At 37.7% G+C, this 22,133-nt stretch overlaps 2 long non-coding RNA genes across 2 annotated transcripts; both read left to right on the forward strand.

The window, feature by feature from the left end:
• The first annotated feature begins 1,516 nt into the window (after positions 1–1,516).
• On the forward strand, positions 1,517–3,384 carry LOC138876447 (uncharacterized). The gene is made up of 3 exons (XR_011401712.1): positions 1,517–1,863; positions 2,221–2,277; positions 3,127–3,384. It is a non-coding gene; the product is annotated as an uncharacterized lncRNA (long non-coding RNA).
• A 5,739-nt stretch (positions 3,385–9,123) lies between these two features.
• On the forward strand, positions 9,124–10,995 carry LOC138876383 (uncharacterized). The gene is made up of 3 exons (XR_011401697.1): positions 9,124–9,474; positions 9,832–9,888; positions 10,738–10,995. It is a non-coding gene; the product is annotated as an uncharacterized lncRNA (long non-coding RNA).
• The last annotated feature ends 11,138 nt before the right edge of the window (positions 10,996–22,133 follow it).

A 22,133-nucleotide genomic window follows, 5' to 3' on the forward strand; every position in this document is an offset into this window, starting at 1 on the left:
AACTGTGGCAGATCACCTTAATGAAATACAAGGGATTGTCGACCAGTTGTCGGGAATGGGCATAAAGTTCGATGACGAGGTACTTGCTCTTATGGTGCTGGCAACACTCCCAGAGTCATGGGAAACCTTGAAGGTTTCAATCACCAATTCTGCACCCAACGGTGTGGTAAACATGGAGACAGTCAAGAGTGGCATTCTGAATGAAGAAATGAGACGCCGATCACAAGGAACATCTTCTTCACAGTCAGAGGTGTTGGCTGTTACGACCAGGGGGAGAAGTCAAAATAAGAGCCAGAGTAACAGAGATAAGAGCAGAGGTAAATCCAACAAATTTGCAAATGTTGAGTGCCATTACTGCAAAAAGAAGGGGCATATCAAAAGATTTTGCCGACAGTTCCAGAATGACCAGAAGAAGAACAAAGGCAAAAAGGTGAAGCCCGAAGAAAGCAGTGATGATGAAACGAACTCCTTTGGTGAGTTCAACGTTGTCTACGATGACGACATTATCAATCTGACAACCCAAGAGATGACCTGGGTGATTGATAGTGGGGCTACCATTCATGCGACGCCACGGAGAGAACTCTTCTCATCTTACACACCTGGAGACTTTGGTCGTGTAAAGATGGGAAATGCCAATTTCTCAACAGTTGTAGGCAAAGGTGATGTTTGCCTAGAGACCATGAATGGGATGAAGCTACTTTTAAGAGATGTCAGGCATGTTCCAGATATGCGCCTGAATCTGATCTCCGTAGACAAGCTCGATGAGGAAGGTTACTGCAATACCTTCCATAATGGCCAATGGAAGCTCACGAAGGGCTCATTGGTGGTGGCGCGGGGCACGAAGCAGTCAAAGTTGTACGTGACCCAGGCGAGCATCTCCCAACAAGTTATAAATGTTGCGGAGAATGATAGCAATATCAAGTTGTGGCATAGACGTCTTGGCCACATGAGTGAGAAGTCAATGGCGTGTTTGGTAAAGAAGAACGCCTTACCAGGTCTAAACCAGATCCAGTTGAAGAAGTGTGCTGACTGTTTAGCTGGGAAACAAAGCAGAGTTTCGTTCAAAAGATTCCCTCCTTCCAGAAGGCAAAATGTGTTGGATCTGGTACACTCAGATGTATGTGGGCCTTTCAAGAAGTGCCTCGGTGGTGCCCGATATTTCGTGACCTTTATTGATGATCATTCACGAAAGACATGGGTATACACGCTGAAGACCAAGGATCAAGTGTGTTACACCTTGTGTATTCGGCGTTATCATGCTGTAAATGGGCTAATTCGATAGGAAGATAATTTCTATGAAATATTTAAATGATGTGATAGTTATACATTAAGATTGGAAGTCATTTGAGTTGTGATTAAAAATTCGACAAAGATCGCGCGCAAGTTACGGGTTTAAATTTTACTGGAATTTGGATAAAATGTTGATGAGCGTTTCTCTCAATATACTGGGAGTTATGGTGTGTTCTACATACCAAATCGAAGGTCTATGAGTCTAGTTTCCAACGCAATAAACCGTTCATTAATACGACTTCGGAGTAGAGAGATATTAACATTTTCGTACAGGGGTGCACACTGTTACGGGAACAGTGTGCCTAGTCGGGTTTAGTCAAAATTTCCTTATTTAAGTCAATTTTTAAAACAGAACCCCTGCGTTTTATCCTCTCCAAAACAGAACCAAAAACCTAGGGATTTTCTCTCAAACTTCTCCCATCCATCTAGCCAAGCATAACAACAATTTAGTCATCCTCAAGATGGAGAACACCATGGTAGCTTCGGAATCGTGAATTCTTCGGTGTTTCACTTTTCATAGCAAGACTCCGCCTTGAAGTAATTTCGAATTTTGAGTAATTCTGGTCACGTAAGGTATGATTTAACTTCTCTTTGATCTTTGTAAACTTCTACCATAAGAATTCTTAAGAAATAGTTGAAACCTCTATAGAAATATTCTTGATTTTTCTTAAGAAACCTCTATTAATATGGCTTGATTGTTGGGGCTGTTCTATATGGTTTTATTGTGTTGTTTTGATCTGTGAAGACATGGATGGAATTCTGTTGATGAGGAGATGTAGTAAAGAAAAATTTGGTGGTGTGTTGGGGGGAAATTAATCTACAAAAGAGTCTACAAATTCATGGCCACAAGTTGTTCGCGTAAATGTCTAAATGAAGAATTATTTAAGCTATGAGCTTGAATTTGATTTTTTAATGGTTTGTATTATGTAGGAAATCATTCCTAAGGCTTTTGAGGTCTTGGAAACAGTATATAACCCCATCGACAAGGTATGTGGGGCTTTCGCTATACTTTTCGGCATGACTAGAATTCGAATAAACGTTTATCGAATTGTCTCGTCGGATTCGAGTTATTTCACCTTCAGCTTATAAAGATGCTTAGACCTGATCTTTTCTCATAGATTGCTTACTCTAGAGGATATCTATGAATTCTCGGATTTCCTTGTTCCTTGCTTAAAAAGAACTAGAGCCTTTTTACTCGTTCTCATTTCGACATTCATATAAATCATGAATAAGGAACACTTACTTCAAAGGTATTCATAATACATAACTCTCATGTTCTTAGTACTTGTTGGCTCGTAGTTGAAAAATTATATATTTTAGCAACAACCATGATAGTTGAGGAATAATGATGATAGGCCACTTCGACTCTTCTTAGAATACGTCTTTTAAGGTTGGTTTCGCATTGCACCTATATAATTCATGATTTAGTACATGTATGTATTTACTTTCATTACCGAGCCGCACTATAGACGGCCGGGTATGACACATATTGTGTAACCACTGATCAGTTGGGATTACCGAGCTCCACGTGGCCGGGTACGATTCTACCGAGCCTTTATTATGGCCGGGTATGTTATGGATATTATAGCCCCACAGAGGGATTTATTATTATATAATGTGATATATTATAAGTAGCGATAGTGAACGACGGTGTCACGAGCATACATTTATATCCATGTTGAATTTTAGTTTCCTACCGAGGCTAGTTTCAGAATTCAAATTATCTCTATGTCTCTTCTATTGTTAATTACATTTTTCATGTTACACTTGTCGCCCTACATATTCAGTACATATTTCGTACTGACGCATTTTTATGCGCTGTGTTCATGCCCACAGGTTCGAATAGACAGAGTGGCGTGCCTCCTCAGTAGGACCCCCAGGATCAGCGTTGGGTTTCGCACTCCACTTCTTCGGAGTTGCTGACTTTGAGTCCATAGGTACTATTACAGATGTATATGTGTGGTTTTGGGCATGTCGGGGGCTTTGTCCCGCCCTGTTGAGATTGTCTTACACTCTTAGAGGCTTGCAGACTAGCGGTCATTGTATATATATATTTTTCGTATCGCCCTATCGACCTTCTGGATAGCTGTTATACTGTTGTTACAGCCTTGTTGGCCTAGTTTTTATATATATATATATGTCGTGTTGGGCTCTTCTGCCTGAAGGTTATTATATTTCAGATCATATCTCATGGTTGGTTCGCTCGGGCCTTCGGGCATCGGGTGCCAGCCACACCTCCCAATGTTGGGGTGTGACAAACTTGGTATCAGAGCAGGTCAGTCCTAGGGAGTCTACAAGCCGTGTCTAGTAGAGTCTTGTTTATGGTGTGTTGTGCACCACACTTATAAACATGAGGCTATTGGGCATTTAGGATTATTACTTTCTTCTTGATCTAGATCGTGCAATAGAGCCTAATCATAAGTGTTCATTCCTAATTCTCTTTTTGTTTACCTTCTCAGTGATGCCTAACACTAGGAGATGACAAGTGGCTATGAAATTTATTCAGAGGTTGGATGAGGAGGCGGGAGAGGGCACAAGTCAGGTGCCACCTGCTAATGTAGATCAACATGAGCCACAGAATGAGGTTGATTCTCAGGCTTCCGGGGCAGTACCCCCACCACCCCCGGAAGAGCGTAGAGGAGCTAACATACCTCCAGGCCATCTCCCAGTTGTTCCTGAGCAGGACCTAGACATGCGGAGTGCTGTACAATTGCTGACTCGAATAGTGGCCTCCCAGGCCCAACACCAGACCTTCGGTATTGCTGATAGGTCCGTGAGTGCGAGAGTTCGAGACTTTATCAACTTGGATCCTCCAGTATTTACAGGGGTTGATCCTAATGCTGACCCACAGGATTTTCTGGATCTTATGCAACGGACCTTACAAATTATACATGCCACGGATGTTGAGTCAGTGGAGTTTACTTCTTATAGACTACGTGATGTTGCTGTGACATGGTATGAGACTTGGAAGCAAACTCGGGGGCCTAATGTGCCACCAGTGACATGGAAGGAGTTCTCTGAGGCATTTTTACAGCAATATTTGCCAATCGAGCTTCGAAGAGCCCGACGAGATAGGTTCTTACACTTAGAACAGGGTAATATGAGCGTTCGGGAATATAGCATGCAGTTCAACTCTTTGGCTAGGTATGCTCCTACGATTGTTGCTGATATGAGTGATCGGGTACACCAGTTTGTTAGTGGTTTGGGGGCACACTTGATAAATGAGTGCACTACAGCTTCTCTAAATCAAGGAATGGATATTGCCCGTATTCAAGCATATGCACAGGGTCTAGAGGATCGCAAGAGGCAACAACGAGCCAATCGAGAGCATGATAGAGGGCAACAGAAGAGGGCACGGTTCGCAGGTAACATAGGAGAGTTTCGAGGTGGATTTAGGCCACAGTTTCCCCGGCGCCAGTCTTATCCGATAGCCAGTGCACCGCCAGTATCGGACCACTTATTCTGGTCCAGGTCAGAGTTCACGAACCCCAGGTCCACAGTTTAGAGGCGAGTTCAGTCAGATGAGGCCTCAGTTTCTTAGATGTGATCGATGTGGCCGAAATCATTTTGGACCATGTCGCCAGGGTTCTGATGCATGTTATACATGTGGACAGCCAGGTCATATTATGAGACATTGTCCGATGACAGGTGGAGGGGGTATGGCTCAGCCGACGACATTTGCAGGGGCTTCTTCTTCCTCGGTACGTCCTCCTAGACAGAGTATGCAGACATCAGCTGGCAGGGGTAGGGGAAGATTTGGAGCTTCTGGTTCAGGAGGTCAGTAGAATCGCATATATGCTTTATCGAGTCGTCAGGATTTAGAGTCATCTCCGGACGTGGTTACAGGTATACTATCCGTCTTTTCTATCGATATGTATGCCTTGATAGATCCTGGTTCTACATTGTCGTATATCTCCCCCTTAGTTGCTAGTAAATGGGATAGAGAGCCTGAATTGTTGCAAAAGTCCTTTGAGGTATCTACGCCAATGGGTGAGTCTGTTGTAGTTAGACGGGTATATCGAAGTTGTGACGTGAAGATTCATGACCGCCATACGTTAGCTGATTTGCATGAGCTAGAAATGGTTGATTTTGATATCATTATGGGTATGGATTGGTTGGCTTCTTGTTATGCCAATGTAGATTGCTCGACAAAGATTGTTCGTTTTAATTTTCCAAGTGAGCCTATTATTGAATGGAAAGGTGATGCTGCAGCGCCTAAGGGAAAGTTTATTTCTTACCTTAAAGCTCGAAGGATGATTTTGAAAGGGTACATCTATCATTTGGTACGAGTGCATGATATGGAGGTGAAATCTCCAACCCTTCAATCGGTTCCCGTCGTGAATGAATTTCCTGATGTATTTCCTGATGAACTTCCTGGTCTTCCTCCAGAAAGAGAAATCGACTTTGCTATTGATATGCTTCCAGATACTCAACCAATATCTATTCCTCCATACAGAATGGCTCCTGCTGAGTTAAAAGAATTGAAAGCCCAGTTGAAGGATCTTCTAAATAAGGGCTTTATCAGGCCCAGCACATCTCCCTGGGGTGCACCAGTATTGTTTGTTCGTAAGAAGGATGGTTCGTTAAGAATGTGTATTGACTATCGCCAGCTCAACAAAGTGACTATCAAAAACAAGTACCCTTTACCCAGAATTGATGATTTGTTTGATCAGTTGCAAGGTGCCAAATATTTCTCAAAGATTGACCTTCGATCCGGCTATCACCAATTGCGAGTTAAGGAGAGAGATATTCCGAAAACGGCTTTCCGGACTAGATATGGCCATTATGAATTTCTTGTGATGTCTTTCGGTCTTACTAATGCGCCAGCAGCTTTTATGGATTTAATGAATCGGGTTTTCAAGCCATTTCTAGATATATTTGTAATTGTTTTCATTGATGATATTCTGGTATATTCTCAATCAGAAGCAGAACATGAGGATCATTTGCGTGTGGTGTTGCAGACTTTGAAAAATCAGAAATTATATGCTAAATTCTCCAAATGTGAATTTTGGTTGAATTCAGTGGTTTTCCTTGGGCATATCGTTTCCGATAAAGGTATTAAGGTAGATGGTCAGAAAATTGAAGCAGTACAAAACTGGCCTAGACCCACAACTCCTACGGAAGTTCGTAGTTTCTTGGGCTTAGCTGGTTATTATCGGAGATTTGTTGAGAACTTCTCTTCTATTGCTGCTCCCATGACAAAATTGACACACAAAGCCGTTAAGTTCCAATGGTCTGATGCATGTGAAAGGAGCTTTTATGAGTTGAAGAAACGCTTAACATCAGCACCTGTTCTAGCACTTCCTGAAGGATCTGAAGGTTATGTGGTATATTGTGATGCATCCAGGGTTGGATTGGGATGTGTTCTAATGCAACATGGAAAAGTTATTGCATATGCTTCAAGGCAGTTGCGGAAGCACGAATACAATTATCTGACTCACGATATTGAGTTAGCAGCCGTTATATTTGCCTTGAAAATATGGCGTCATTATCTTTATGGTGTTCATGTGGATATCTATACAGATCACAAAAGTTTACAATATATATTTAAGCAGAAAGACTTGAACTTGAGACAAAGAAGATGGCTTGAATTGCTGAAGGACTATGATGTGGATATTTTGTACCATCCGGGCAAAGCGAATGTGGTAGCTGATGCATTGAGTCGCAAATCCATGGGCAGCTTGAAGCATGTAAAAGCTGGGAAATTAGAAATGACTAAAGAGATATATCAATTGGCTAACCTGAGTGTACGGCTACATGATACAGGTGACCAGGGTGTAGTAGTCCAAAATATTGCGGGGTCATCACTGGTAGCTGAGGTAGAAATGCATCAATTTGAGGATCCGGAGTTACTTAAAATTAAAGAGAGTATCCCTTTTCAGAAGAAGCAGTTGTTCGAGCAATCTGATAATGGAATTCTAAAATATAAAGGTCGATGGTGTGTACCTAATGTTGGGGAGCTTCGTAAGCAAATTATGACAGAGATGCACCAGTCTCGGTACTCAGTTCATCCTGGTTCAACCAAAATGTATCACGATCTTCGTCAGCTATACTGGTGGAACGGCATGAAGAAAGATATAGCCACATTTGTGGCTTAGTGTCCTAACTGCCAGCAGGTTAAAGCTGAACACCAGAAACCTGGAGGGCTACTTCAAAATATTGAGATTCCAGCTTGGAAATGGGAATCGATTAATATGGATTTCATTACAGGATTGCCCAATTCTCGCCGTAAGTTCAATTCTATTTGGGTCATTGTGGATAGGCTGACGAAATCAGCTCACTTTCTCCCAGTTAGGACCACCTATTCAGCTGAAGACTATGCGAGCCTGTATATCAAGGAAATAGTTCGGCTACATGGAGTTCCGTTTTCTATTATATCTGACAGAGGTGCCCAATTTACAGCTAATTTCTGGAGGTCTTTTCAAGAAGGTTTGGGTACTCTTGTTAACCTTAGTACAGCATTTCATCCGCAGACCGACGGACAAGCCGAACGCACTATTCAGACACTCGAAGATATGTTGCGAGCTTGTGTCTTAGACTTCAAGGGAAGTTGGGAAGATCATTTACCGCTTATTGAGTTTGCCTACAATAACAGTTATCATGCAGGTATTCAGATGGCACCTTATGAGGCACTATATGGGAGGAAATGCAGATCTCCTATTGGCTGGTTTGATGTTGGCGAGACAAAGTTGCTAGGACCTGAATTGGTACAGCAAGCTGTAGAAAAGGTAAAGTTGATCCAGGAAAGGTTGCGTACAGCTCAAAGTCGACAGAAATCATATTCAGATAACCGACGTCGAGACTTGGAATTTGTTGTGGGAGACTGGGTATTCTTGAAAGTGTCGCCTATGAAGGGTGTAATGAGATTTGGTAAGAAAGGAAAACTCAGCCCTAGATATGTTGGGCCATATCAGATTGTTCAGAGAATTGGGCGAGTAGCCTACAAACTTGACCTGCCACCAGAATTAGAAGCAATCCATCCGGTATTTCACATTTCCATGCTTCGGAAATTCTTAGGTGATCCTTCTTGCATCAGCCCTATCGAGGATATTGAAGTTTCTGAGAACTTGTCATATGAAGAAATACCTGTTGCCATTCTTGACCGTCAAATCCGTAAGCTACGGACTAAAGAGGTAGTCTCAGTAAAAGTACTTTGGAGGAGCAATAATGTAGAGGAAATGACATGGGAGGCCGAGGAGGACATGAAGTCCAGATACCCCCATTTATTTGAGTCTTCAGGCGATATGCTTGAGACAAATATGGCAGGTGTTGCACATATATCAACCAGTGACAGTTGAGGTAATTAAGTTATGGCTAACCTTCTTATTATCATTATTGTATAAGTAAATGGTCGTGTGAGGCCAAGTTGATGTTATTATTATGATGTGTAGCCCTGTGTGGCCTTAGATATGTATGTTTGGGCTGATGACAGGTTTTGGATATTTCTATTTATAGGGGAAACTCTGGCGAAATTTTTTTTTTAAAAAAAAATTCAGAAGTTAGGTTAACCGTTAACATTCGAGGACGAATGTTCTTAAGGAGGGGAGAATGTTACACCTTGTGTATTCGGTGTTATCATGCTGTAAATGGGCTAATTCGATAGGAAGATAATTTCTATGAAATATTTAAATGATGTGATAGTTATACATTAAGATTGGAAGTCATTTGAGTTGTGATTAAAAATTCGACAAAGATCGCGCGCAAGTTACGGGTTTAAATTTTACTGGAATTTGGATAAAATGTTGATGAGCGTTTCTCTCAATATACTGGGAGTTATGGTGTGTTCTACCTACCTAATCGAAGGTCTATGAGTCTAGTTTCCAACGCAACAAACCGTTCATTAATACGACTTCGGAGTAGAGAGATATTAACATTTTCGTACAGGGGTGCACACTGTTACGGGAACAGTGTGCCTAGTCGGGTTTAGTCAAAATTTCCTTATTTAAGTCAATTTTTAAAACAGAACCCCTGCGTTTTATCCTCTCCAAAACAGAACCAAAAACCTAGGGATTTTCTCTCAAACTTCTCCCATCCATCTAGCCAAGCATAACAACAATTTAGTCATCCTCAAGATGGAGAACACCATGGTAGCTTCGGAATCGTGAATTCTTCGGTGTTTCACTTTTCATAGCAAGACTCCGCCTTGAAGTAATTTCGAATTTTGAGTAATTCTGGTCACGTAAGGTATGATTTAACTTCTCTTTGATCTTTGTAAACTTCTACCATAAGAATTCTTAAGAAATAGTTGAAACCTCTATAGAAATATTCTTGATTTTTCTTAAGAAACCTCTATTAATATGGCTTGATTGTTGGGGCTGTTCTATATGGTTTTATTGTGTTGTTTTGATCTGTGAAGACATGGATGGAATTCTGTTGATGAGGAGATGTAGTAAAGAAAAATTTGGTGGTGTGTTGGGGGGAAATTAATCTACAAAAGAGTCTACAAATTCATGGCCACAAGTTGTTCGCGTAAATGTCTAAATGAAGAATTATTTAAGCTATGAGCTTGAATTTGATTTTTTAATGGTTTGTATTATGTAGGAAATCATTCCTAAGGCTTTTGAGGTCTTGGAAACAGTATATAACCCCATCGACAAGGTATGTGGGGCTTTCGCTATACTTTTCGGCATGACTAGAATTCGAATAAACGTTTATCGAATTGTCTCGTCGGATTCGAGTTATTTCACCTTCAGCTTATAAAGATGCTTAGACCTGATCTTTTCTCATAGATTGCTTACTCTAGAGGATATCTATGAATTCTCGGATTTCCTTGTTCCTTGCTTAAAAAGAACTAGAGCCTTTTTACTCGTTCTCATTTCGACATTCATATAAATCATGAATAAGGAACACTTACTTCAAAGGTATTCATAATACATAACTCTCATGTTCTTAGTACTTGTTGGCTCGTAGTTGAAAAATTATATATTTTAGCAACAACCATGATAGTTGAGGAATAATGATGATAGGCCACTTCGACTCTTCTTAGAATACGTCTTTTAAGGTTGGTTTCGCATTGCACCTATATAATTCATGATTTAGTACATGTATGTATTTACTTTCATTACCGAGCCGCACTATAGACGGCCGGGTATGACACATATTGTGTAACCACTGATCAGTTGGGATTACCGAGCTCCACGTGGCCGGGTACGATTCTACCGAGCCTTTATTATGGCCGGGTATGTTATGGATATTATAGCCCCACAGAGGGATTTATTATTATATAATGTGATATATTATAAGTAGCGATAGTGAACGACGGTGTCACGAGCATACATTTATATCCATGTTGAATTTTAGTTTCCTACCGAGGCTAGTTTCAGAATTCAAATTATCTCTATGTCTCTTCTATTGTTAATTACATTTTTCATGTTACACTTGTCGCCCTACATATTCAGTACATATTTCGTACTGACGCATTTTTATGCGCTGTGTTCATGCCCACAGGTTCGAATAGACAGAGTGGCGTGCCTCCTCAGTAGGACCCCCAGGATCAGCGTTGGGTTTCGCACTCCACTTCTTCGGAGTTGCTGACTTTGAGTCCATAGGTACTATTACAGATGTATATGTGTGGTTTTGGGCATGTCGGGGGCTTTGTCCCGCCCTGTTGAGATTGTCTTACACTCTTAGAGGCTTGCAGACTAGCGGTCATTGTATATATATATTTTTCGTATCGCCCTATCGACCTTCTGGATAGCTGTTATACTGTTGTTACAGCCTTGTTGGCCTAGTTTTTATATATATATATATGTCGTGTTGGGCTCTTCTGCCTGAAGGTCCCGATATTTCGTGACCTTTATTGATGATCATTCACGAAAGACATGGGTATACACGCTGAAGACCAAGGATCAAGTGTTTCAAGTTTTCAAACAGTTTCTGACCTTGGTGGAAAGAGAGACTGGTAAGAAGTTGAAGTGCATCCGGACAGACAATGGCGGTGAATACCAGGGTCAATTTGATGCTTACTGTAAAGAGCATGGTATTCGACATCAGTTCACACCTCCTAAAACTCCCCAGTTGAATGGCTTGGCTGAGAGGATGAACAGAACTTTGATCGAGAGAACCAGATGTTTACTCTCTCATTCAAAGTTACCAAAGGCTTTCTGGGGTGAAGCTCTAGTTACAGCAGCCTATGTGCTGAACCATTCACCCTGTGTCCCTCTTCAGTACGAGGCTCCAGAAAAGATTTGGTCAGGAAGAGATATCTCTTATGATCAATTACGGGTATTTGGCTGCAAAGCCTATGTCCATGTTCCGAAAGATGAAAGGAGCAAACTTGATGTCAAGACAAGGGAGTGTGTATTCATCGGCTATGGTCAAGACATGCTTGGCTATAAGTTCTATGATCCGGTGCAGAAGAAGCTCGTCAGGAGTCGAGATGTCGTGTTCGTTGAGGACCAAACAATTGAAGACATTGACAAAGTAGAGAAGTCCACTGATGATTCTGCTGAGTTTGAGTTGCCTCCAACAGTGGTGCCGAGACAAGTTGGAGATGATGTTCAGGATAATCAACCTGAAGCCCCTGATCTTCCTAATGAAGATGAACCAGCAGATACTGAAGGTAACGAGGACAATGGTGATGATGATGCAGACGAGGAGGATCAACCTCAACCACCAATCCTCAATAACCCTCCTTATCACACAAGATCTGGAAGAGTTGTGCAACAGTCTACCAGATATTCTCCACATGAGTATGTGTTACTCACTGACGGGGGAGAACCCGACAGCTTTGAAGAAGCTATTGATGATGAACATAAGGAGAAGTGGATAGAAGCCATGCAAGACGAGATGAAATCCTTGCATGAGAACAAGACGTTTGAGCTGGTGAAGTTGCCGAAAGGCAAGAGAGCTTTGAAGAATAAGTGGGTGTTCAAGATGAAGCATGATGAACACAATTCCCTTCCGAGATTCAAAGCAAGATTGGTCGTCAAAGGTTTCAATCAAAGGAAAGGCATTGACTTTGATGAAATATTCTCACCAGTTGTGAAAATGACCTCAATACGCACGGTGCTGGGATTAGCAGCAAGCCTCAACCTGGAGGTTGAGCAGATGGATGTAAAAACCGCCTTCCTACATGGTGATTTGGAAGAGGAGATATACATGGAGCAACCAGACGGTTTCCAGCAAAAGGGGAAAGAGGACTGCGTTTGTAGATTGAGGAAAAGCCTCTATGGCTTAAAACAGGCACCAAGGCAGTGGTACAAGAAGTTCGAGTCGGTGATGGGGCAACACGGCTACAAGAAGACAACTTCAGACCATTGTGTGTTCGCTCAGAAGTTTTCTGACGATGATTTCATCATCCTATTGCTCTATGTGGATGATATGTTGATTGTTGGCCGGAATGTTTCCAGAATTAATAGCTTAAAAGAACAGCTAAGCAAGTTCTTCGCCATGAAAGACTTGGGGCCAGCAAAACAGATCCTTGGGATGAGGATTATGCGAGACCGAGAAGCCAAGAAGTTATGGTTGTCTCAGGAGAAGTACATCGAGAAGGTACTTCAACGGTTCAACATGGAGAAAACTAAAGCAGTTAGCTGTCCTCTTGCTAACCACTTTAGATTGAGCACCAAGCAAAGCCCGTCAACAGATGATGAGAGAAGAAAGATGGAGCGGATTCCATATGCTTCAGCAGTAGGAAGTTTGATGTATGCCATGGTTTGTACACGGCCAGATATCGCTCACGCTGTAGGAGTGGTAAGTAGATTTCTTTCTAATCCAGGAAAGGAACATTGGGATGCTGTTAAGTGGATTCTCAGGTATCTTCGAGGAACCTCCAAACTATGCTTATGTTTTGGAGAAGACAACCCTGTGTTGGTTGGCTATACTGATGCAGATATGGCCGGAGATGTTGATTCTAGAAAATCAACTTCAGGATACTTGATTAACTTTTCAGGGGGAGCTGTGTCATGGCAATCAAAGTTGCAAAAATGTGTTGCATTATCAACTACTGAAGCTGAATTCATCGCAGCAACGGAGGCTTGCAAAGAATTGATATGGATGAAGAAGTTCTTAACTGAACTTGGATTTTCGCAAGACGGTTATCAGTTATTTTGTGATAGTCAAAGTGCTATCCACCTTGCGAAGAATGCCTCATTCCATTCCAGATCCAAACATATTGATGTGAGATATAATTGGATCAGGGATGTGTTGGAGAAGAGGATGTTGCGGCTTGAAAAGATCCATACAGACGAAAATGGATCGGACATGTTGACCAAGACTTTACCGAAAGGGAAGTTTGAGTTCTGTAGAGAAGCTGCAGGGATAGTGGATCCACCATATAGTTGGAAGGGGGAGAATTGTTAGTTTTTCCAACAATTATGGTGATGTATGGGAGAGGTAAGCAATGATGCAACTCTCCTTAGTGAGATAAGCAATGATGCAATGAGTGGTAGGTGAGATGGGAATATTGCAAATTGATCCTTCTTGGTAGGTGAGATTTGCACTTTTGGTCCCTATCTCAAAACTAAGATTTGCACTTTTGGTCCCTATCTCAAAATTATAAATACCCCCTTCCATTTCATTGTATAACACACCAAAAAAACTCAAGAAGAAAGAGTTTGAGAGGGAGAGAGATATAGTTCCTTTAGGAATGTTTCCTAACAGGGGAGTGACAAAATAGTGAGTAGAAATACTAGTCGGGTATTTTTCGGGAAACACTTTTGTGTGCGCCACTATTTTGGGTAGAGCTCAGGAATTGTTGTACCTCCAAATTATTGGGGAAGTCTCTCTTTGTATGCCTGCTAAATGTTTTAGTGGAAGTTGGTGTCGGATTTGTGGACGTAGCCTAAACGTTTTAGGTGAACCACGTTAAATATTGTGTCATTTATTTTTGGTTTCGTTGATTTATTTTATTCCGCTGTGCAGTAGTGTTTAGTGCCACCGGGTCCTAACAGATTTTAATAGTTTAATTTAAAGTTCTAAAATATTTTTACTGTTAAAAAATAGACAGTCTTTTTAAATTTTCTTCATAAAAATTTTGTAACTTTTTTTCTTTTTTCTACAAACTTTAGTATCTTTGAAGGAAAAATCAAATTAAAAAATCTACTATTAAAATTTTTAGATGCTACTGCAACCAATTTCTTACACTAATTACTGTATTTGTTTCGAGCACAAAACCATGGATAAGAGTGCGAGGCTGTATTTAGGGGCGTACATGGACCAGGTTGGTTCGATTTTTATCAAAATTAAACCAAACCAACTATATCGGTTTGGATTGGTTCGGTTTTGTCGGGTTTTCGGATCTTTTTGTTACATGAATATTATTTCAATCTTACTTTGTTAAAATTATAGATAAAGCTTTAATAAATGAATATATATTTAGTAAATATGGAAAAAATCGACAAACATATGATCTATTAAAGTATTCTAATGGGAGAATTTTTTTAGCAACACATAATAGTTATTTTCTTAGTCGTCTAACAATAATTTTTCGTTAATTTATACTTTCAAGGTTAATACAGAGAGGATCCCAAATATTTCTATATTTTTTAAAGAAAATTTACTATAAAGTCTTAAAAATATAAATAACATTTATATATTTATATGTCGGTTTGGTTCGGGTTTTTTTACTCCATACCAAATCAAGTCAAACCAAACCTAATCGAGTTTTTTAATCGGTTTGATTTGATTTTTCGGTTTGGTTCGATTTTCCGGTTCGGTTTGAACACCCCTAGCTGTAATAACGAAAAGAACTAGCCTCCATTCCAAAAGGGAAGTTTCCAGTTGAGCTTGGATGGGTTTTTAGATTTTTCTGCCCCATTAGCTGTTGTCTACCTTTGTTTTTTTTTTTTTGTTTTTTTTTGTTGTTTTGTTTTCCCCCTATTCATTGCATTTATATGGGATATTACATAAGGAGCGGACCCCTTGATCTGTTTTTCAATCACTTCGAAAGGTTTCTATTGGATTTAACAGACTAACTTAAGGGTAGAAGTTTTTGAACAAAATGTAGAGAGTTGCGACAAGCGCAAAAATGATGTATAAAAATTAAGCTTGCTAGTCAAAAGATATTATAGACTATTTATCGTTTCTACATGGATTGGATTACATAATGTTCAAGTAAATGAATTGGATTGCATAATGTTCAAGTAATTTCTGATTTAAACATTATCCATAATGATCAACAGTTTGATTTGAAATAATTACTAACTACAATTTACAAACTAAATTAAAAGCAAGTTAAAATTGATCATATGAACTAGAGACTAGACCAAACTTGGGTTATTATCCATATGAGAATTGAGGGGCATGACATGATTGGTCAAGACTACTACCTTGAATTGATATTGTTAAAATTCACTCTTAGTGTGCTATTAATTCTCATGAAATCAATAGGTTATTAGCTTATTCTTCTGATCAGATTTCTCTTTCGATTATACCTAAACCTTTCAAATAAACTAATGTGAAGCGTGGTGAAAATATACAAGAATTTGTTAGTAGAAATAATCTAAGAGAAACTTCTCGCAAATATTTTTCAATCTTACTTTAAATAGTAGATCACAAAGTTCTTTTGATTATTTAAAGAACTACCAATTAAAATTAAGGATGTGTTGTAACAATATTCAATATTATGTTTCTCTTTCAATTAAACAAAATAACGAATAAAATCACAACTAGAGTTAAAGCTCCTCCAATAAATTCAAGTAATTAAATAATAATAAAATTCATGAATAACATCCAAGTCACTAAATCATGTTAAACTCTAAGGTAACTATTCCATAGCAACGGAGGAAGTCGTCACATAATGGTTAAGAAATATAAAAATCATCCAAACTAACTTTCACTATACAAACTCGCGTATTGGATCGATCATTCGTGAGAAAATTGATGAATTCTTGTGTTTCCATGCCTTAGCCGCTCTCCAACAACAACAACAACAACAACCCAGTATAATCCCACTTAGTAGGGTCTGGGGAGGGTAGTATGTACGCAGACCTTACCTCTACCTTGGGGTAGAGAGGCTGATTCCAAATAGACCCCGTCATCCTTCCCGCCAAAAACTTCCCACCTTGCTCTTGGGGAGACTCGAACTCACAACCTCTTGGTTGGAAGTGGAGGTTGCTTACCATCAGAGCAACCCCTCCAAAACTCTCATAATCGTTTCTAGGTCAAACCCCCTTCAAAAATCGTATTTATAGTATATTTATATCGAGTATGGGCGAAACTGGACTAACACACTCTCTAAGCTGAATTGGGAAAACTAGGCGAACTTTTACATAGGCGCGCTGCCCTGCGTCTCGCGTATATGGGATTATTGAAGGCCTCGCCAAATTCCCTCTTTTGAACATTTCCACTGCCGCGTCGCCCCCTGACGACGCCCCATGCGGCACGGTAGTGTATTTGCTGCATTTCAGCTCTTTCTCCACTTTTTGACATCCATACTTGGTCCTCGAACCCCGAACACAATCTCGATTTAATTGAATGAACTTCTACTCAGACTTCGAATCTCTATTTCATCCATTTTAGCTCCGGAACCGCTACTCAACTTGGAATCACATCCTACACAGTATAACATGCGCCAAAAGTACAAAGTACTTTCGGTTAGGCTCAAACACAACTAAAGTACAGTAATTAGAGTGCAGAAAACGTGAGAATTCCTAGCCTACCATCAAGTTGAAGTAAGAAAATGCTAAAAAAAATGCTAAGTAGAATAATTTAAGGTGTAAATCGGGAAGTAGCTAATAGTTGAGGAGGTTCAACTCTCTTGCTGTTAATAATTCCATATAGACTAAGGTTATAAAGGAGTTCCAAATGAAGTACAAGCATGGCGAATTGAACAAATAGGTCATTTGCGCAAAAGGGTTTTGGAATATCAAAGCGATGTTGATATGTTATATGCATATATTATATCGTTAGACATCAATAGCTTTTGGCATGTAAAGAAGTCTCTAACACTCGAAGAGAATAATTAGGAACCGGCCAACAACAAAGAAATTTGATGCTCACATACTTGTATTCAGGGGTGTACATGGATCAGGTTGGTTCGATTTTTATCAAAACTAAACCAAATCAATTATATCAATTTGGATTGATTCGGTTTTGTCGGATTTTTTGTTACTTGAATATTATTTCAATCTTGCTTTGTTAATTTTTTATAAGTAAATATATGTTTAGTAAAAATATAAAAAAATTTGACAGACATATTATCTATTAAAATATTCTTATGGGAGAGTTTTCTTAGTAACACATACTGTCGTTTGACAATAATTTTTTGTTGATGTACACTTTAAGAGTTAACTAAATTTAGTAATTAAACATAAAAATCAATATGATACCTAAATAATAATAATAATAATAATAATAATAATAATAATAATAATAATAATAATAATAATAATAATAATAATAATCACTTCACATTTGAAAACGATATAAGAATTTAATAGATCTTAAAATATGATATGAATATAGAAGAACAAAGAGATTGACGCATTTTAGTAACAGTTGATAAGAAAGTGATCACACAATTCATTATTTAAGGTTAATAAATATAGAGCATTTCATATTCTATTAAATATTATACTCCGCAAGAGAATCCCAAATATTTCTAGATATTTTTTAAAGAAAATTATATATAAAATTTTAAATGTATATATAAAAACCATATATTTATATGTCGATTTCGTTTTTTTTAATTAATATCAAACTAAATCAATCTAAATCTAGTCGAATTTTTTAATTGATTTAATTTAACTTTTTGGTTTGATGCGATTTTTCCAGTTTGGTTTGTATATCACTACCGGTTTATCAACCCTTATAATGGGAGGGAATTTCCCTTCGAAGTGGAAGAGGAGTCTTCTCGAGTTAAATTAAATTGAAAATAGGGTTTTTTTTTAAAAAGTTATTTTCCACGTGTCAATTATTAATTCATTGGTCGGTGTGTGAAAATCACACACTTCATTTTCTCAGAGATTATCATTTTGGTCTTTAGTTATACACTTTTAACTATCTTCGAGTGTTCAATCGGTAAACTTTTTGGATAAATATGTCTAAGTAAAAAAATATGGACTCTGAGAGGTTGTCTATGTATTTGGCCTTCTTTTTTCATAAAACAAGATCCGATCTCAAACTAAGACAGGCTTGCTCCATTTTAACTCCCTCAATTACTCTACAATACTGCCTTAGTTTGGTGTTATGTTCATGCCTATTTTCAAAAATTGAGAGTTTTATTCTTTTATTACTCCCTATCGATAACAAAAAAGAAGTGGAAAAAAAATGTGGCAGGAGTTAGCATTGAACCCACAAATTTTTGTCAAGCGAATATTTTATGTATAAATAAATAAACCTTCTAGTTTTGTCAAGAGTTCTTTTAGCATAATGTCATTTGACTTTATTCAGGTGTAGTATTTAAAAAACTAGTTTGACAATAATAAAATAAGGCATGTCTATCTTAAGATTGATGAATAAAATTTTCCTTTAAAACTATTCTAACCTAATTTGGAAAGGAAATCCTCCAACCAAACGGCTGACTTCCATGACAATATATTTAGTAGTTTAACTCATTACTATCTCGTTAGACCATTGTTGACAATTCATAATTTATAATCGTAGGTTATGCCAAATTTTATATAATAAATAAATATACCGAACACCCCACGTTACTTTGAACTTTAGGAGAGCAAGAAAACTTACTTATAGCAGCCTCTTTGGCCAAGTTTTTTTTGGGTCAAAAGTGCTTTTTTTAGACAAAGGTACTCTTGGTCAAAAATTAAGGTGTTTGACCAAGTTTTTGGAAGGAAAAAAAGTACTTTTCAGGAGAAGAAACAGTAGAAATTAGCTTCTCTCCAAAAGCACTTTTCTGAGAAACACTTTTGAAAAAAATACACTTAGAAACAGTTTTCAAAAGCTTGGCCAAACACTAATTACTGCTCAAAAGTGTTTTTTTAATTAATTAGTCAAACACAAACTACTTCTCACCAAAAACACTTTTTTAAAAGTACTTTTGAGAAAATCACTTTTCAAAGTAAGTTAATTTTAGAAGTTTGGCCAAACAGGCTATTAGTTTGCTTTCAATATTTTACAATTGGAAAGTGCCAAGTGGGGCATGTAGCATAATGCCAACAGAATTTATTTAATCTTTTATTATATGTGAAACTGAGTCAACAAGTGGTGACACCCACTTCTTTCTTTTTTCTTCTTAAAAAACAAGTCAAATTATTCAAATACTATTATTTTTAGACCCGGTCTAGGTACATTTCTCTCTCTTAAAATATCTTTTTTAGGCATCGAACCTTCTTCTCTAAGCATCAACTAAGTCCAGATACTACTTTAGAAAAAGAATAACACACAAAGTCCAAATTTTCTCTTAGGTTATTTAATTCAGGCACAATTACATCCAAATACAGGATTTTAATTTTATGTATTCTGAATTTTAGGACAACAACTTCAAGTACTAGTAATTACATTTAGAATTTAGTGTACATATTAATAAAAAAAAATTAAGACATATTTTTGGTTTGGGCCAAAGCTCGACATTCTATCGAACCTATATATTCAAGTCGAGATCGACCCGGCAAGAACTAGATTAAAAAAAAAAAAACCCACTCCATCTTATACTTTTGATTAATACATAAAGGTGTTTGTTTGTTGTTAATGGTTAGATCCGTTCTGCATTTATCATTCTTATTGTTATAAATAGAATTTTATTTATGGTGAATGTCTATATTTAGAGAGATTCTAGGGTTTATTATTTGGTGGCTAAGTCACTCTCTCCCTATAAATAGAGGGTTCTTTTCCAATGTAAATCATCCCGTATCAATAAGAATTCCCTCTCTCTCTACTTTGCTCTGCAATACTCTTCTTCTTTTATTATTTTATAACACGTTATTAGCACGAGACTCTAACCAATTGAGTAGAAGCTTTGGGATTGAGCATAATGATTGTTAATTGTTCCATGAACTTCCTTCATGATTAAATTCCGGATTTAAGGTAAGTATTTTACTTTTCTCTTTCAAATTCTTGACATTCTATAATTTGATTTTAAATACAAACAAAGACGATAAATTTTGATTGTAACTGAGTTTGAAAGAAATTATAACCACCCAAAGTGGTAAAATTTCTATGCCTTGCCATGATCAAATTTATGTATGATTGTGGGCAAAGAATTGAAAACTCGTCCAATTGAATTTGCTTCATTCTCATTCCCTTAAGAGAATGTGATAGCAGTATGTGATAAGTCTGAAAGAAGACAAAATTATTACCATGAAGGTATCAATGGATGTGGATGTGGCAATAGACGAAATTATAATCGGCATCATTGTGATAATGGGAATAATAAGGATTCTCAAAATAATCTTTCACTTTGTGAAAGTAATATTTTTCATTGATTTGACATGAGATTTTATAAAGCACATATAGATGATTATGGTCCATTCATGATGTGAATGTGACAACATCTGATTTATGAATACATATTCATTCTTCAAAGAATATGAACGCGCTAGTGGTAGTATACCACACTCACCTCTAGAAGGAGGTTTGAGATGATATAAGAAAATAATGTCATTATTATGGCATGAATGATCATTGGTCACGTACCTATTGTACACCAAAATATTTTGGTAATGTGATTATTAAAGGACAACAATAATGCAAGAAACATATCTTGCATATAATTTTGACCATGACCATAATGGTATAACTTTCTCCTTGAAAGAGATATATGACTGTATGGATGTTGATGAATATGTGTTAGTACAAAATTAATTGAGAGCTCTGGAAGAGCCAATTACCACTATTTTGGAGAAATAAAATTGATTATCAATAAGATATTGTGTTGTAGTAAGTCTCAAAGAAACTTATTTAGTTTCTAAAGTATTCGCGAAAGCGGTTGGTCATACTGAGCCTATAAATAAAGGAAAAGTTTAATATCTTCTATTACCACAACTTGTAGCAGGGTAATATGTATGTGAAAAGCTACCCGCTTTATTCTCCAGTTTATATCACACAAACAAAAGAATACAACAATAAAGTATAAGTTTATTGATATAAAAACCCATATCATAATAAACTTGAAGTTTATTGATAATTGCACGTGTTGTGGTGTAAACCTGAAGTTTATCAATATTGATAATTTATTCAGTTGGCATAATTGGTTTAACCATATCAATTTAAGTATGATATGCAAAAATAATAGAGAATTCACATGGGTAAATATTAAAGAACTAGAAAGTTCTTTACGAATTCTCTTACATTGCTTGTTCTTATTAATTAATAGACCAACTAAAATTGGGATTGAATCCCATGAATGCTGGAAATATCAAAGGTGAATATGGGCACATTTACCTACCATGTATACCACATAAGATGCATCTATGAGATGGTTACATGTGCAATTATTATTAACTCGCATCATGGTGTTTTGCGAGGTAACTTACTCAATAGTTTAATTTCGAGCATAATTTTTAGATTTTCTATTCAAGAAGTTCATCTTGATAAGTTAGTTTACATCACAGTTGGTTTAGCAAAATAATTTATTGAGTGCCTCCACTTAATAGCTAAACTATTCCTTATGAGAACAAAATTATCTATATCAGTTTGATATAAGTTATATACGAAAGTATATTATATTCTCCCTTACAAGTGGTTCAGGGTCAGGAACCAAATAATTTCATCTTATTATTATTGATGTGGGGGATATATTTTGATTAACACCATAACGCACAAAGATGGGTTCTCAAAGTTGAGGAAATAAGTTAGTTTTTCTAACATGAGGGGGGGGGGAACATGATAAATAGTTGAGAAAAAGTTACGTGGAATGAATTATCATGTGTATATCTAGATCCTCGAATAAATTAATATGAACTTGAAGTTTATAAAAGGATAATTCATTTGCAATATATTGCAAA

Source organism: Nicotiana sylvestris, chromosome 8, assembly GCF_000393655.2.
Source record: "Nicotiana sylvestris chromosome 8, ASM39365v2, whole genome shotgun sequence".
Lineage (NCBI taxonomy): Eukaryota > Viridiplantae > Streptophyta > Magnoliopsida > Solanales > Solanaceae > Nicotiana > Nicotiana sylvestris.